Here is an 18,157-nt window from a genome sequence, read left to right on the forward strand (position 1 = left end):
TGCTATTTGAAGGCTAAGAACACAAAATTTCTCTTTAAAAAATTCATTGTGACCCACCCTCTAAGTCACAAATGCTAAACTTAAGGCCCACGGGTCAAATGTGACCCCTCGGAGCTATCTGATGTGGGCCACCACCTCAAGCCTAATTTTGTGAAAATGAACTAAGCGTCACACTTACAGATCGCCTAAGTGACCCGTGACACAATTCCAGAGTATTTAAGTGGCCCGTGACGCATTTTCAGATCACTCAAGTAGGCCCGTGGCACGTTCACAGATCAGTTAAGTGACCCGCAACGCATTTACAGATCACTTGAGTGACCCGCAACGCATTTACAGATCACTTGAGTGACCCACGGCACAGTTCCAGAACACTTAAGCGGTCTGTGGCACATTTAGAGATCCCCTATGTGGCACAGTTTTGGAGCACTTAAGCGGCCCGCAGTGCAGTTCTACATAACTCAAGTTACCCACGGGACATTCCCAGATTATTTAAGTATAGCTACAGATCATTTGAGTGACGCGCGACACAGTTCCAGAGCACTTTAAGCAACCCGTGCACATTTCCAGCTCACTTGAAGGATAAGCGGGACATTTAGAGATCACTAAACTAGTTCTATAAGAATGTCAGTTCAGAGGGCCACAAACTAGCGAAAGATTCTTCTCATTTTTGATACATCCACTAAGATGCCATTAAGAATATCTCATATTTTTACAAAGGGTGATTGATGACGTAATCATTATTCAAACCCCCCCCCCCTTGTCATCAAAAGTAAGCAAACCCGAAAACCCTCGCCCCTCCCCTCCATATCGATGCTAACGTAATACTTGAATGACACCTTTAGTTTCTTTTCTCGAACAATAACCGATTGGAACAACCTCCCATCAAACATTATTGATGGTACAACAGTTTCCGATTTCTTTTTCAACATCAACCGTCTCCTCTATCAAATTTCACCATTGCATTCCGTTGTATAGGCCTCGGCCAAGCCATATTGAATAAATAAATAAAGAGCTGCTGTGTGTGTGCGTGCCAATCACAGTGAACAAGAATTTGTTTCAATGAAACATTCATCATGACTTGGGTGACCATATTCATTCAGGAAAATACAAGAAATTGGGAGCATAAAATACTGAGCGTCGGACATTTTCATCAAAAACGTTGCCGTAAGTCGAGAAAACCGTCAATTATCGCTTAAAAATTATCAATTGGTGAGTAAGGAAAAATTAATGGAAATCGCGTGAATTTTGAAAGTACTTCACGAAAATAACTTAAAACAAAACAAATATTATATACCTGAACTTAAATGTCTTTTATTTACTGTACAAGGCATATGGTCACACCACTCACGCTGTAAGTTAGTGGTTCATCGAATTGTTTCAGACATTTTACTGATCCTTAGGTTCAGAAAGGTTTAGAAACGCTGGCTATAATATACGGGAAGTCACGACCATTTCACCCGGTAAGTATTCTTAAATTTTGCACATGTAAAGAATCCTTTAAATTGTTCCGTTACATGGGAAATATTACCGTTTGAACTTTGAGTAATGTTATTATGGAGTTGTGTATTAAAATTACGAGAAACAAAATTAAGAGAATTCAGTCGCATACATACCCCGATTTACGTTACCCCGAGTTGCGAGATTTCGTAGTTACGTGATTTTCTGTGAAAATGCACATTTCTGAAATTCAAGCATAATCACGGGATTATTGCTGAGATAGTGGACATCATTACCGGCCGTATTCACCGACAGCGTTTAAACTACAATCGCAGGTAAAAGGATTAGCGATCATCACGGAGTGGTTAAAATCCTCAATTTAACCAATCCGTTTCGATCTTCAATCCTTTCATCGGCGATTGTAGTTAAAACCGTGTTGGTGAACACGGCCGTAAGTGATTATCAAGTAAAGAATTGTTTTATTCGATCATAATTAATTATATGTAATGAAATTACATTAATTTTTGTGAGGCTACACACAGCATGTAAAGATGAAAACTTTGCTGGGATTTAGAAATGGAATCGCATGGCTTCTTTGGTATCTGCAATTTTTTTTTTATTTTAAAGAGAAGGCTACAATTTTTATACCTCAAGTCCAACGCCAGTTTAAAAAATAATTTGTTTAATGTATTGCTCTTTGATGACAAAATGCACTTGGTCTGCAACTTTCAATCAACTTCAACACATGGCCGAAATTTTTTCCTTCACAATTCAAACACGAACATCTCATTTCTTTCGATTGGTCAAGGCGTTATTAAAACATTCAAAACGGGAAGAATCACATGATTTTCATCTGCCCACATTTTAGAGCGCAAATACAGATCTTAATGCAATATTTTTTGCCGGACCATATTGCAGTTACAACGCAATTTAAGTTTATTAAGAAGCTCCATAGAAGAGTGCTACAGCATTAAAGTCACAGTAAGAAAAAAAAAGATAGATATTCCTACAAATTTTGGTCCCAATCAACTAATATTTATATGCATTTTTATGAAATTCTCCGATTTTCGTGCTTTCGACTCACGCAATTATGACCGGTTTCACGTATTTCGGGGTATTACTGTACAAGATTCTAGCCTGAGAGATTGACAAAACTTTTTTCTATAAAACTGTTCATCGTATATCAGATCTCTACAACCTATGTATGCTAAAGTTATCCCCAATGGTAATCATAATGGGCATACTTTATTTTCAGTGACACAAAATTCAGTAAAACTTCGTTATAATGACAGTTCACAGTCAGAGAGAAAATTGTCGTTATAAAGGAATTTCAATTTTTTGCACTGTAGAAACATATAAAAGGGGAAAGAGAGAACACACAAACTAGATTAATTTACCTTTCTTTTTCCTTTTATTTTGAACTACTTTTGCCGAAATATGCAACTAGAGTTAACTGCTTATGCATATACACGATGTTAATTACATAACAAAACTTTGCACTTCGTGAAATGCAGCAGTTTCTGCAACTGGAGTATTCGTTACATTATAAAAGTGTCTAATAACACTTAAGGCAGAGAAAATGATTAAGACCTGCTTACCCTGTGTCCAATTTTGGAAGATTCGAAGAAAGGAAATAGCGGGGGAGGGAGGGGGAAAGAATTTTTCAAGGGAAATAACAACGATGTCAAAACCAGAGACCGTGCCCCACCTGCCCAGTCAACACACCTACAGATAAAATGAAGTTTTTTTCCATCTCCTATATAGATAATAAGATCAGATACAGCATGTGGTCTTATCCATGGGAAGGTGCTGACATGTCCCGTTTATAAATGCTTATGAATATTGTGAAGAGATTTTAAAAAAATGCCACTCTTTCCATTTTATGTATAATTCTTAAAGAAAGTGAAAGCAAAACATGCTTTACGAGAATTACCGTTGTCGTTATAACGAATGTGTTCTGAATGAAACGAATGTTTTCATTCATAAATACCTCGCTATAAGCGAATATTTTTGTATCTTTAACTCTTTGACAATCACTTGCGAATTACTCGTAATAGCGAGATTCTCGTTATAAGCCGTACTCGTTATAACGGATTTTTATTGTAACACAAAAAAGAAAATTTAGGAAATACATATTTGTTTCCACATTTGGAAGTCTATACGCATCGAACATTCATAAAAGAATTAATGAAAACATCAATCATATCGACAGCTTTCGCGGCCGATGAAGTTTTATGAAAAATAACCCTTGTTTTCGACCCTACGCCTACGGTGGCCCGAAAAACACTTAAATGCATCGAAATTCTTCAAAGAGTGTTCACTTTTAATGATCATTTTTGAATTCGATGACAAAAACCCCATAGCCGCGCTTCCATACCACCTACGCGTTAAATATATTCCAAATATTCATGTTTCCCTTAGCGATTGTTATAATGGAATTTTAACGAACTTCGGTTATCGTTAAAACAAAAGTCCTTATTCGTTCAACCAGCAAACTTCATACAGTTAAATCGAATAAGCAAATACTTTCTTTAGCGGTTCTAAATTAAAACGATATCGAAGATCGGAAAGCATTATTGGGTTCTATTCCAATTTCTTCCACAAGATAGTCGGTGGGTGAATATAGATTATGAAAAACTACGCATAACTCTAGAGAAATTTTAAGGTTTTGACTATACTAGAAACACATTTTTCATCTCTTTCTCTTGGTACATCAATTAAAAATAATCCCATATCAAAAATAATCCATAAAATTGTGTATTAAAATGAAAATGGATACACATAAATGAAAAGGTTTTTCCGCGATAACCAAGTAAGACCTTTTTCACGGAAAACGTTGAGGAAAAACCATGCTTTCCAGAAAACAATTTCCCGTAAAAATTGATCTTGGGTAATTTACCAGAAACACACAAACCATAAATTGGTAAAAAGAAAACCTACCGTTTTTTGAGCTAGAGCACGTGTCGACTCGGAAGCTTGTCGTGACTTGCACGTGCAACGTTTTTAGATAGACACTAACGTCGTCTAGGATGATACTGAGCAGCTGCTTTGGCACGATCGATTGCGGTATCTCCCTCGGATGGCGGTCTGCAAATCAACTGAAATGAGGTGGATGTTGTTTTTCCGATATTCTTTGCGTAAATTATCAGAAACAACTTTCGTCCAACCCTTTGAGGATCCATCGTAAAACAAAACTGACGGGGCTTTGAAACGAGAACGGCTCAAAATTAAAAGCAAGAGAATAGACTTCATCTTATCTTGCACGCCTTGCGTGTGTGTTTCTTGGGACGTGCATGAGAGCGGACGGAAGCCAGGAGGCGCTAAAAGCCAGTCGCCTCTCTCTTCTCACACACACACTCTCTCTCTCTCTCTCTCTCTCTTCTCTATATAAGCTTCGTTTTAAAGATTTATTTTAAAGAACGGAACGTAACGTGTTATTTTGCCTCTCGCAAAATAACAGCGAGTTGATTAGCTATGCGAGAACAGAGAACATTAAAGGACGGATATGAGGTTAGTGATGACAAAACCATCAAATAACCTATATGTTTTGCACCGCTGCGTGCTCGCGTTCCATCAGAACAGAAGTCTTTGCGAAGATGTAATTGTAATTTGGGAAATGTGTGTAATGAAGATTTCCGACGATATTACCGCCGCAATATGATCATACCTCAGCTAACGAACGCCTCGGCTTACGAATTTTTCAGCTAACGAACATTTTCGTTGATATGGATGCACGCGCTAACATAAAACAGTCCCTTTCGTGATCTGAATATTAACTCCAACCATCGTCAGAGAACTACTGTCACTCTAGACCGATTAACTCATGTCCACTTCGGAATCGTTTGCCAGATGTGCCTTCGCTCCTCTTTCTGTAAGTTTTTGAACCGTTTTATGAGAAATGAAGCATTCAGCTAATAGAAAATGCATTGAAAAAAAGGAGCTTATGTTTTTAGAGCACGCGCTCTTTCAGTGCGAAACTCTTAGCATCAAACTGAACAGTCTGAACATTCTAGGAGCGGTGTACAGACAGATCCGCTCATGGGGAATTTGGAGACACTTGCGCAAAACAGGGGTCCTTTTTGCCCTCTGAATACAGCCCCTATACAACTCCTATCCACTTCAGGAAAGGAATAAAAGAAAGGACAGGTAGAGAAAGAAAAAAAAAGAAATTTAAGAAGGGGGCTTGGTTGTGTATGTGCTCAAATGGTCCCCAAATTATACTTGTGCGGAAATGAAGTTGTGCGTATCTGTCACTAAGTCTGCGTGAATGGGGTAAAAAAATTTTCAGTACCTAATTTTTTCCTATAAATGAAAATTAATCCAATTTTGAAACTGTTCATTTTAGCCTTTCGCCAATTTTTGTCTTTTTTTAAAGCACTTCTTGGCGTTTTTAAAAAAACTATCTTTAAAATATTTGGCACTTGCTGGAACGAATCAAATGATTTTTCTTCGAACCTATTCGAAATCGTGTTTTTGTTTACGAAGATTTCGGCTGTCGAACTGGAATCCGGAACGAATTATCTTCGTTAGAAGAGTTAGAAAGAAAACTCATATTACAGTATCACTGCAATATGAAAGCATTCAAGCCTTTCACCACCCATCTCATTTCCTGTGTGCGTGTGTAGTGGAGTTTATTTTATTCTCCACAACAAGACCTCTTACGTAGTGTTAGACCTATATACAGTGAAACCTCGCTACTCGATACAACGATATTTTTTTAAATCGTATTTGAAATCGCGTATAGCTCCTCTCGATAGAACTATATCCTTTACTACGATAAATCCCTCCATAACAATTGTTGTGCTACAGGGGCAACTACTTTACATGGGCAATACCTAACCGAATATAAATTTAATTCAACATCATTTAATTCAATTTCATCAACTAATCAATTAAAATTTTTTGCTGTGAATAAATACTCAAAAATGCATTTTATGGTAGTACTAATAACGACAATTCAGAAGAGATGCTAACAGCTGCAAAAATTTGACGGCACCTGATGACAATGCTGCCTATGTGATAAGCTTTCTACAACAGTATTTTTTCTTGGTCCGCAGAGTATCGTTATATCAAGGTTTCACTGTACAGGCGTCTCTAGCTTTACACGATTAATTGGTTCCACAAAATAGTCGCGTAAGACGAAATCGCGTAAATTGTGTTGAATTTAACATGGGAAAGATAGGGATAGGGGAGTTGGTTTTCTACAGAAGGATTAAAAAAAATTGAACCCAACAACAAAGAAACTTTTTCTAATGAATTAATTATTCAAACCTATACTCAGCCACCTCGTTAGGCATTTTGCCTGTTGTGGCTTTGTATTTGTATTTCTATTTGAATAAATTTCGTGAATTTAGGCAATATGAATCAATTAAATTAATACTTTTTCCTGTCTTCACTACTTCCGAGTTATTCTAGTAAGTGTGGATGTTTTCTTTCCTGAAGAGCTCGGTATGATAGGCTGATAACTCTTTTTAATGAAACAGTCGATATTCGGTTGGCAAGCAGCATATTTCGTCGCCTTATGAAAACCTGAGTAGCAAAGACAAATAATTCCGCATATTTCTAGCAAATATGAAAATTAGTTTTGCTGGAATTGCTTTTTTCGATTAAATTTCTCATGGCATTGTCAACGTGTTACCAAACGTTTATCAGTGGATTTGGTGATTGGTATCTGGGATTTTCTCTTATATTTGTCTTACCTATGTGTCATCAAATCCAACATATTTCATCCTCAAAGGATTTAACTATGTTATATCTTCAATTTGAAGCCCATTTCTAGGATTAAAGTTAAACTCCAAGCCGAATTTTGCAGGTTGGAATTCCTAAAATCAATTTTAAAAAATCACGTTATAGCGAGGGATATCTGTAATATTAAAATTAATAACCATTCTCATATTTCGGAGATCGTTATTATTTTTTACGTTTATGACATTCATTGTAATGAATTTACACATGCAATGAGTGCTGCTATTTGATGAAAATAGAAGTAATGAAATCTAATAACATATCATGGATTGAAAGACAAATAGTAATCACCTGTATCATCGATCGCTGTTTAGGCAACAATGATCAACACACGAACAGGTATTATAGATTGCGGGTCAGGCCGCTTCGTTTCCTATCTCTTTCTCTGCTCAATGTTCATAGCCCTCTATTCATTCAAGATGAGACCGGGTCATTGTTAAGCAGGATTTCTGATAGGATTCATGAATCATCGCCCACATGCCGTTTCACACACAAAAAGGGGAACTTCATAGTATTCCCTCTTTTTTTTTTAGTTTGTTCCTTCCATTCCCTGCCGAGTTTTGCGTAACGAATTTTATATAAAAGAGGCTTTATACTGGATCATGGAAGGCTCCAATATGGACTCCACTCATGGAGTTTCATAATTTTTTTTATTTTGTTTCAGACTCATTGCACTAAAAGCGACAAGTTGAATTTTTGTATTGCAGTTTAATTCAGCTATAACACACACTCACGTCAATTGTCGACTACTGTAAATCCGTCGGAAAAATTAGACATGGCCGCTAGATTTGACGCCAAGTGATTTGACGAATAGTTTTTGTGCCTAGCCTCGCGTGGTAGGTACTGACTTCATGGCCCCCATAAGGGTGGGGCTCTCAGGGCTCTAGCCTGGGGACCCGGGGGCAGTTTTTGAATTTTTTTGTTTTTTCGCACTATAAATTACGAACCAAGGCAGCGAGCCTGGTGCCCAGATGGGGAGAGATATTAAAACCGAAGTCATATCATTGGATTTGTGTATTTACAATTTGTATCTGGCGATACCATTGCTTTTGAATTGCGCTGCGTACTTCCTGAGATATATCAGCGTTTAAATAATTTCGTCACGCAACTTTTTGCGAATGCTCCCAGTATCATCAGATGATATGAAAGACGTATTCACGTCAAAAATATGTTCAATAATGTGTTCAGCATTCAACATCATTAAAAATTTCATTGATATGTAGTATAACTACGGTCAGTCATAAAGCCACTTCCAGAAACTCATTTCAATCAAAATTACTAAAATCACGAAAAATCCGAACTTATGAAAATGACACAAAAGTAAATATTTAATACTGTATTTAGGTATAAATGAGATTCCATATTTTATTATGGGCATTAGTTTCTTAATTTTTTCCAGCCACCTCGTTGAATTTGCCGGTTGTTGCCTTTTAAGTTTGTATTTGTATTAAAATTTGAGACGACTACCTTCAAACGACATTTTTTTTTAAATTTTTGAAAGTTGTTTTATTAATTTATTTGAAAGCGTTTTGTAAAGAAAAAATTCAAAACTGTTTTATTCTTGTACCTACAACATGCAAAAACAAAGTTGTGGCTGAGTTAAATCACTTGGGGCAATGGTTCTAAAGCAACAAAAAATTTTCAAGCGACTTTTTTTTTTGGAGATTCGTTTTATCGTCATTTTATTTGCGTGCAAAACATAATTTGCGTGCAAAACACATGCAAGATATTTTTATGAAATTTTCAAAACCGTTTCAGATGATATTAGCCGTACAATGAACAAGAAAATACGGCTATATATTCAGAATTTAATATTTTATAGCTGTTCAAACCATTTATTTACCACATTACTAAAAGTCGTATAAGAATAAAATGATAATAAATATAAATAAAAATATCGTGATAATAATAAAAAAACTATCATGTAAATTATTTGGTGAGTCATTTTTGATTCTAATTAATGGCTAAAAATTGAAACTACTGTTTTTTCAAATAGTTAGTACATAACAAATTATCTAACCTGGTACTTTAAAGTACCGTCAGCAGATAAAGGATAAATATTTAATTTTTTTGCCAAAATTCACGTGTATTATTTCACGAAAATTTACATACTTCAAAGAATACTTAGTTTATCTCAAAACTTCAGTTCATTGCACAGCCATAGCAACATATAGCATCAAAACTATTCCAATACAGTTGTCAACGTGCAATATTTGTCGTAAGCACTGAAAATAAATTAATTTCGAGTAATTATATAAAATATCTCAATAAGTGATGAAAACATTTCTGAAATTTCACTGGAGATTTCCTAGTTATACTTACTTAATCATAAGATTTTACTCATTATACTTAAACCTCACATTTTTAGTGAAAACCGTACTATTTTATAGAAAAGTGCCTCGAGGGTAGTTAGTCGCCTGTATTTCAAATTTAATATGAAAATCCATCGAGTTCATTTCCGACAAAAGTATAGATACAGGTTTGCTTATATTCATCTAAAATTCATACATGAATCGTTTTCTTTCAAAATATATACTAAAGAATATATCCATACACGATATCCATTTTATTGTAAAGACTAAAATAAAAATGAATATGAAATGCACAACATGGTATGCGAAAACGTTACGGGTAATGGAGGGATTAGGTAGCTCGCTCCAATTCTTTTTGTTCATACATTCGGTTTTTTTTCGGTTTATTGAAATGAATATAAATCACAGCGCGGGTTTATTTATTTATTTATTTCAGCCGAGAGAGCATATAAAGAAAAACGTTTTTTCTCTCGAAAGTTTTGTGCCCAAACATTTCAAAATTCCAGCAGAGACTAATGGATGGGGCGAGAGAGATATGAATACAAGATTGATCCTATGTCACGTAACACTCTAACGCTTTTATATATACAGTAATGTAGAAATTTTTATTAGAATCGAAAGTTCAAAATTATCACGGGTGTTCTGTAAGTCTTAACGCGGCTTTTATCTCATCAACCGTTCGTCGTAGAAATATGGCTCTAACTTTATAAAAATGCTCGAAATATATTCAGAAATCACTCTGTACCAGTTTCGAGTGTGAAAATATAGTGTCATAAATAAAAAATATATAAATTTTTGTAAGGAAACCCTGAGCTAAAAAACCATAATTGAAAAGTTGTTGCCCTGTCTCTACCGAGGCCAACAAAAAAAATTCCACGTTTCTAAATACAATATTTGCTGAGATATGTGAATTCAAAAATTGGAGAAAAGTTAGGAAACAACAGCATAAACTAACGGCCAATGCTTCTTTCCCTCATTTTTGCTGTTCTTCCTATACTTTTCTCTTCGAATTTTGAATTCAAATATCTTAGCAATTACCGCCCTTAGAAACGTGGAGTTTTTTGTCTGCCTCAGAAAAGACAACAACTTTGTAATTGGAAGTTAGAGGACATGGGGACCTTCTAAAAATGTAGATTGTTTTTATTTTATTACACACTGTATTTTCACTCCCGAGACTGGCACAGAGTGATTTATAATAATAATAACGTGATCCTCACGTATTCCCAAGGGATCAGCATGATCCGTCCAGGGAATTTGTTAGTTTGTTTTCAACACATTTTGAGCATTTTTTAAATTTGAACCATACCTCTACGATAAACGGTTGATCAAATAAAGGCTGAATTAGGACTTACAGGACACCCTTTATAAAGTTGAATTGCATGTTTTTATCAAATGGAAAAGGAAGAAGGACAATGTCTGTTAAAGTTTGTGATATGCAGGTTTTTCTTTAAAATTTTAATTGAAAATGCAATTAAATATCACGCACACGGTGTTTCGCGGTATTGATAACAAGAATACTATAGAAAAAGAATCAAAGAAAAAACACCAAACATTCGAATCTCGAAATTTGTATTGAATAAAATGTGGGAAAAACGTGTTACGAATTCAAAAGAAATCCGGGTAAGAAAATCTTTTTTTTTAAGAAAAATGGAAACTAAAGAAATTCCTGAAATCGGAAAGCTTACGTATTATACTTTTAAATCTTGAAAAAAAAAATCCAAGCAATAAAACCATATAAAATAAAATAAAATGAATGTCTTCTCTATTACCACATCGAAATAAAGAGATATTTTGGAATTCTTTACAAAAATTTTTCTCTGTGTGTTTCAGGAAAATTCGATGGAAATGTTTTTTCCCCTCCTTATTCTGTATAAAAATATCTAACCGATTTTGTAAGATACGGTTAAACACATCCATGTAATTAAGCCAATAAATAATTTACCCCTGCATTATATATTGACATTTTTATGATTTAAATTTCATTCTACGTGGGATACGCTGATATCTACTTAAAATTCTAGCGATACCTGACCTAATACCATCTTTAGTGGTCACGATAGGTTTCGATATTTAACGGTGCCATGTTAACTAGCCACCATGTCGAAATAATACAGGTTGTATAAGCCAAAGGTTATCCAAAACTAACAGTTTATAGTGAGAGAACCACATGAGATTAGTTATACATAAATTCTACTTGAATTAAAGAGAAAACTGCTTAAGTTTATTTATACGTTAATGAAGTTCAATTTGAGAATCATCGGTGGCTTAAACGAATGGCCTAATCAGATGCATAAACGGTAGTTGATGTCTAGCCAAGTATTTAGTAGGATTTTAGAGGTGATATTAAACCAACTACTGCAGAGATGCAGGTACGCAAACATTTTAATGAGGCCCCAAACAAAAAATTTCAATTGCGTTATGTTCGGAGATCTGCGAGGCCAGACAGTGGGGCTTTCTCGCACGATCCAACGTCCGGGAAAGGTAGGTCTTATTCAAAAACTCGTAGCATCTCTATGAAAGTCTGGTGGAGCGCCGTCTTCCTGAAAGATGGAATTCGGAGGAATCTATGCAGCAGCAAAGTTCCCCAATATGTCAACATTGATGTGTCCTATCACTGGTATTTCTGCAAAAAAAATAAAATAAACCGATGATCCCATTTTGTGCATTCCCATGTATCCCTAACCCCATGCTGACTGGCAATTAGCGCGAATGCTGCGAAAGCGTCTCAAAGCAGTTGCCGCAAGTGCGCACATGTGCGACTTCAGTAGAAAACTTGGATAAAAAAACTTTGAGATCCTCTATCGACGACGCAGCACTTTCATCCCTTAAGTACGGTGGTTCTCTCAATATAAACCATTACTTTCGAACCACGACCATTAGTCCGGACACCCTGTAAATAGCAGTAAAATTTTATATAAGTCCCTGTTATGACACGCGCTACATAAACATCAAAGGACATAAATTCTGTGGTGTATGATATCTCGAAAAAATTGTTTTTTGATCTAGTAGTAAGTCTTGCTAATTATAACTAATTGGAAGTGAGATAAATGTGCAAATACGTGCGTACGGCTAAACAACATGCTGATGTATAATATTTTCCTTTGTATTTGTGTGTATGATTTATTTTTGATTTTTAAATGACAATGAAAATGTCATTTAAAAATCAATCATTTTTATCTCAAAAATGTGATTTTGGAGTTGTCATGTTCTGACCAAACACCACAGAATTATGACTCTAGAAATGGTATTACTTAGGTTCTCATGAGATTTCTTTCCTTACTGATAAAAACATCGCTTAATTCTTCCTATACGATACCTGAAACTTAGACATAGAACTATAAAAGCCATCATCACAGATTCATAATAGATAAATTTACTGTGCCGCACGTAGTTCTCAGGATCGTTTTTGTAAATGGAAGTTGAGAAAATATCTTCTCTCTTATTGATATTTCCTTTAAAGAAATCACTGTATGTACATCCCTATCATATACAATGCATGCATACGCGCGAGATACTGTAGCATAGCATCGATTGCTATTAAAACACAATAGAATTTCCGCATCGCAAGGCCACGAGAAAAGCAGCGGAAAGAGTGGAATCGATCTTTAACCAAAGTGAGGTTCTTCTAGTTAGTACTAGACCGACGACGTAAGAGCAACATAGTTCTTCTCTGACATTTATATAGCAAAGAAAGGTAGCGAGCAATAGAATCGACCAAAAATTAGCCTTCTTCTAGCATGTAATGTTCCAATCAGTCCGTTAAACAATCAGACGTACGGGCTCTGCTTCAATTACCTTGATTATCCAGCTCCCTCAAAATTACCTACTCTTTCGGGAACAAGGGATCGAGTACAAAATGAAATTCCTATTCTCTCGAGCTCCGAATAATACAGTCAGACCCGCTTATAACGAAAAGATCGTTTTCATCGAAAATACTCGCAAAATCCGTTTTCAAATAAAAAAAAGGTAAATTTCGGAAATTGAGTGATAATATTAAGTTTATATCAATACTTGATGTGTAAAATATATATTTATTTATTTCCCATTTTTTTTCTATTTGACTTTAAACTTTAAAGGGTAAAAACTTTGTTTTTTTTTATTTTTTCGTCAAAAAAATAAGAACATATCACATAGGAAAGGAATAATTACGCTGAAGATCTCCAAACAGAAAGAGTCTGTATTGGAAATGGATGTTTTTCTCGGCCTACGACACATCTATCTCTACAGTCGCCACCTGGTGGCCAATTGCTGAAGTTTAGAGAGGCTAAAATGTCTCTACTCAGCCAATCACGTGTTATGCATGATATGTGCGCTCACCCGGAGTGCAGAAGTCCCGGTTACAAATTCCGGTGGAGACAATCAACTTTTCTTACCCAAGTTCATTGCGGAATAATAGACAGAAAAATCTCTTGATTTGATCTGTATTGGAAGTTGAGTAAGGGCAAATTAGCCCTTTTGTCAATTCTGATTTGTCACTCTTTGTTTGATTCCCATGCTCATTCCTCCCTTCTAGACGAAATATTGCTGTTCCTGTGCATTGACAACAAACCTAAGGGGGTGAAAAACCTTTTGTCGGAACCATTTGATTGACAGCCGTTCCTCGTCAAGTGCATTAACCTTGTCAAACTACGTTGTTTCTATGTTATATTGAATGGTGAAATTTTTTTTCCTTTGGAAACACTCGTTAAATCCGAGCTACCGTAAAAACCCGCTCACTAAAAGTGACAGAATTGCTATAAAATTAGAATTGCACCAAACAAAATGCATTAATTTGCTTGTTAAATCCAGACTCTCGATAAAAACGGGTCCGACTGTATTCATCCACCCACATAAACCTTTCCTTTTCTCTCCTGACCATCGGAAACCATTGTCTTTTGCCATCAGATTCCACAACGATTCAATCACGTCATTTAATTAACATATTTATTAAGGGAGAGTAAGCATAATGGAGATGATAAATGTACATGGTAGGTAATTAAAAAACAAACCGGGGAGAAACAATTTATGAAATTAAGCAGCATGAAGACACAGTGTATAATCCAAGAGATTCGCGAGATCTAGAAAATTCGCATTCGTGTATTTAGATTAACTATAAAATAAGAAAAACCACTTGAAACACAAGAGAAAACCAGATGCTTTGTAGTAATATAATTAACCGTAAACTGCTTTACAAAATTAGAAAATATATCTTGGGTTACATTTTCTTCTTGTAACTTAATTACATTAGACATCTACGTAATGGAAGTTTTAATAATCTGATTTGAAAAATATTTTACCCCCAGTTATATTTTGCACGGAGAAACAAATGACAATAAATCATACAGAAACTGTGGTTCGAGTAGTAATGTTGGCGTTAATTTAGTTTTATTACTTAGTAAACATGCCTTACATCATTTTATGAAGGTTTTCGGTTAGAATGTGAGTGACGAAAGAAATTCATAAGGCTAACGAAAGTGCATCTAATTAAAAATAGTACCATCGAACTGTTGATGATGATAATGATGATGATATAACTAAAAACCATTTGCTTAATTAGCATGAAAGCAATTTGAAGGGAAAAAAATATTCTATCTTACAATAATCTATCATATAATGTCGTTGTAATGTTTTTTACGGACGCGTGCCTGGCTGTTTGCCCATTAAGCCATGGCCACACTCGTGTGTCAAGGCTGGCCCAATAGTCATTCGCAAATACAGTAGAACTTGGTTGAATCGAATTTTGGATAATTCGAACTTTTTACAATTCCCCTTGAGTTTTCTATCTAATTTAATATTGAAATTTCCTGTTTAATTCGAACTTTTTCCGAATTTTTTGGATGATTCGAAATTGGAGCAAAAAATTATAATTTTTGTATGAGCAAATTTAGTTTGGAAAAATTCTACAAGAACCCAGACTTTGTTTTTCTCGATCAATTCGTGAAACAACAAATTTTTAAAGACAAAATTTAAAAATGCTATATTTTTCTCTACTCTTTTTTTTTTTTATAATTTAATGCCCCAATTTAATTAAATTGTTCAGCTGGAGTACATCGAGACTGTGTACCACGTAATACTGATTGTACTTTTCAACCTATAAATCAAGGTGCAACATTTCGTTCAAAATCTGAATGTTTTTGTCGTCATTAAGAGCAGAGCCGTCTTAAGGGCATCATGGTCCCCCGGGCCAAGTGATTTTTCTGAAGCTCTGCCTGGCCAATTTTCGAAAATTTCAACCAGTTCGCGTTTTTGTGAGGCCCCCCTCTTCTCTTAAGGCCCCGGCCGTTCCCGGGTGGGCCCATGCGTTAAGACGGCACTGATTAAGAGTATGGAAAGTATCGAAATACGTTAATTAAAGTATATTTCCTTGGTAGCGTAAGAATAATAAGGAAAACAGTTTTGTAACGGATGATCATGAATTTTTTCCGTAAATCATGTGTTGAACATGGTCAAGAAATTCTGCAGTGATGCTGATTCTAGAACAACGAAATAATGTAGCAGCTGAGATCAATTATATATAGTAATTATAAACTATTAACATTTGGGAAACAGTTTCGTAACTGAAGGTAAAATTTTAATAATTGATAATTAATATCCCATGTGAATGTTGATTATTACAGTGTGCAATTTATAGTCATTTTACAGATCCAGCATATATTAATTGGATAATTCGAATTTTGAGTGATTCGAACATTTTTTCAGTGACTTTGGACTTCGAATTAGCCAAGTTCGACTGTATTTGCCTCCTGCTCTGTAATTGTCTTTACCTGATACAAAGAAACAGTATCGGCATAGACTGGCTACACACTGTCCCAGCTTGGCGTAATATTTCTTGGCAAATACTAGCAAAGAACAACAGAACCGGTTTTTCCAGAACACACTTCGCGTTGTGATTGTTGCCATTCTTCGACCAATGTGAGGCCATACAGATTGGAAGACGAGGAATGAAGGTCACTCCTTTGACTTAGGTTGGAAGCTGGAAGGTACTAGACCAGTCTTGCAATACCTACCATCCTCCAACATTTGACGATCATAGCCAATGATGGAGCGGCTACACTACTTGCCAGTGGCACGTATTGGGCCAGCATTGACATGAGTGTGCCTATGGCTGGGGTAGATTCATTTTAACTGACTAGGATGCACGAAGTGATTCACCATATTTTGAATGAAGAAATTCACAAATGGTGTACAAGCTGTGTTTAGCACCAGAGGTGGATTTAATGGTTTTGCCGCCTGTGGGCTACATAAATTTTGCCGCCTTTCTCTCATTCCAGTCTGATATTTTTGACCACTCATTCCTCAAATTCGTCGTGCTGGGCTATCACCCGCTTAGCTTTTCCCCTGTAAATACGCCTCTGTCTCTAAGTCACTCTTTTGGTCACTCACATGCTTCCACATTTTTTTTCACTCTTTTGGTTGCTCACATGCTTCCACACTTTCTTTGCCACTCTTTTAAAGGATCACTGACCTCGTTGTTTGCTCTCTAGGTCACCTCATGCATATGCGCATGCAGGATTTTCTCATGGGATGGAGATTCGTTTTTTACCTCAAAAAAAAAACCCATTAAAATCCCCGCCCTTGATAATCCCTCCCTCCCAACGCGTTCCAAATGCTCCCTCGTGATAACACACTCTGTAGGTCACTCTTTTTGCCACTCTAATGCTTACACGCTCTCTAGGTCACTCCCCTACTCACATACTTTCTAGGTCATTCTTATCACTACGCCCATGCTTGCACACGTTCTAAGTCACTCTTTGATTGTTCACCGACCTAATCCCTTTCTCTTTAGGTCACTCTTTTGATCATTAGCATTCTTACAAACTCTCTAGGTCGCTATTTTGTTCTCTCATTTTGTCTCTTGCTCTGTAGGTAATAACTCTTTTGGTCGCTCACTGACTTGATCCTTTGCTCTCTAGGTCACTGACTTGGTTCCTTGCTCTCTAGATCACTGACTTGATCCCTTGCTCTCTAGGTCACTGGTTTTTGTCCCTTGCTCTCTAGATCACTGACTTGATCCCTTGCTCTCTAGGTCACTGGTTTTTGTCCCTTGCTCTCTAGGTCACTATTTTAGTCAGTCACATGTTTGCAAACCATCTTGGGCATTCATTTGGTCACTCACTGCCCTGGTCCCACACTACTTGCCCAAGATCAGCCTTGGAACGCATTGGGCCAGCCTTGACGTGAGTGTGGCCCTGGCTTATCCGGAAAGTGTTTTCCCAATGATAACATGCTTTAAAATTCGTATGTAAATATAGGTAGGTCGTACAATGTGCATATTAAAATATAAGTTAACATGGTACATAAATAAATTTTATACATCCCTTGAATAACCATAACTTAACATTCGCGGTCGTAACTAAAATAGAGGAAGGAGGCTGATTAAAATATTTTTGCCAAACATTGCCAAGAGATTCAAATATTGTTCGTAATCGGGATAATGTGTATATAAGTCACACAAACGTTCGTAAGTCGAGGAGTGGCTCTATATGTATTGTATTGATTAAAAATTAAAAAAGCTAAATAATCGTCATTTTAATGAATTGTTTAGTTCTCTCGAATCAGGACGTAATTATTTTAGGAAACATTCAATCATCAAATGAATGTTGAATCAAAAAAAAAAAGCTTAAATATGATAATAATTTTAATGGTCAGAGAGAAAGGGTTAACAAACTTGGGGTCCTGTGAGA

General features: G+C 35.9%; 1 protein-coding gene across 3 annotated transcripts in view; it reads right to left on the reverse strand.

Moving 5' to 3' along the window:
* LOC149085114 (heparan sulfate glucosamine 3-O-sulfotransferase 5-like) overlaps positions 1-18,157 on the reverse strand; it is an 80,140-nt gene that overhangs the window by 36,681 nt on the left and 25,302 nt on the right. The window contains exon 2 of one of the 3 annotated variants that reach the window (XM_089232925.1): positions 9,295-9,407. The exons of 1 other annotated variant lie outside the window; for it this stretch is intronic. The gene's annotated coding sequence lies outside the window, so the exon portion shown is untranslated. Of the gene's footprint in view, positions 1-4,377; positions 4,677-9,294; positions 9,408-18,157 lie in introns of those variants that run through there. One more of the 3 variants, XM_089232924.1, reaches the window with a different exon arrangement.

Source organism: Pholcus phalangioides, unplaced genomic scaffold (genome assembly GCF_987345545.1).
Source record: "Pholcus phalangioides strain wild (caught in Gottingen) unplaced genomic scaffold, Ppha-v1.0 ptg000007l_1, whole genome shotgun sequence".
Taxonomy (NCBI): Eukaryota; Metazoa; Arthropoda; class Arachnida; order Araneae; family Pholcidae; genus Pholcus; species Pholcus phalangioides.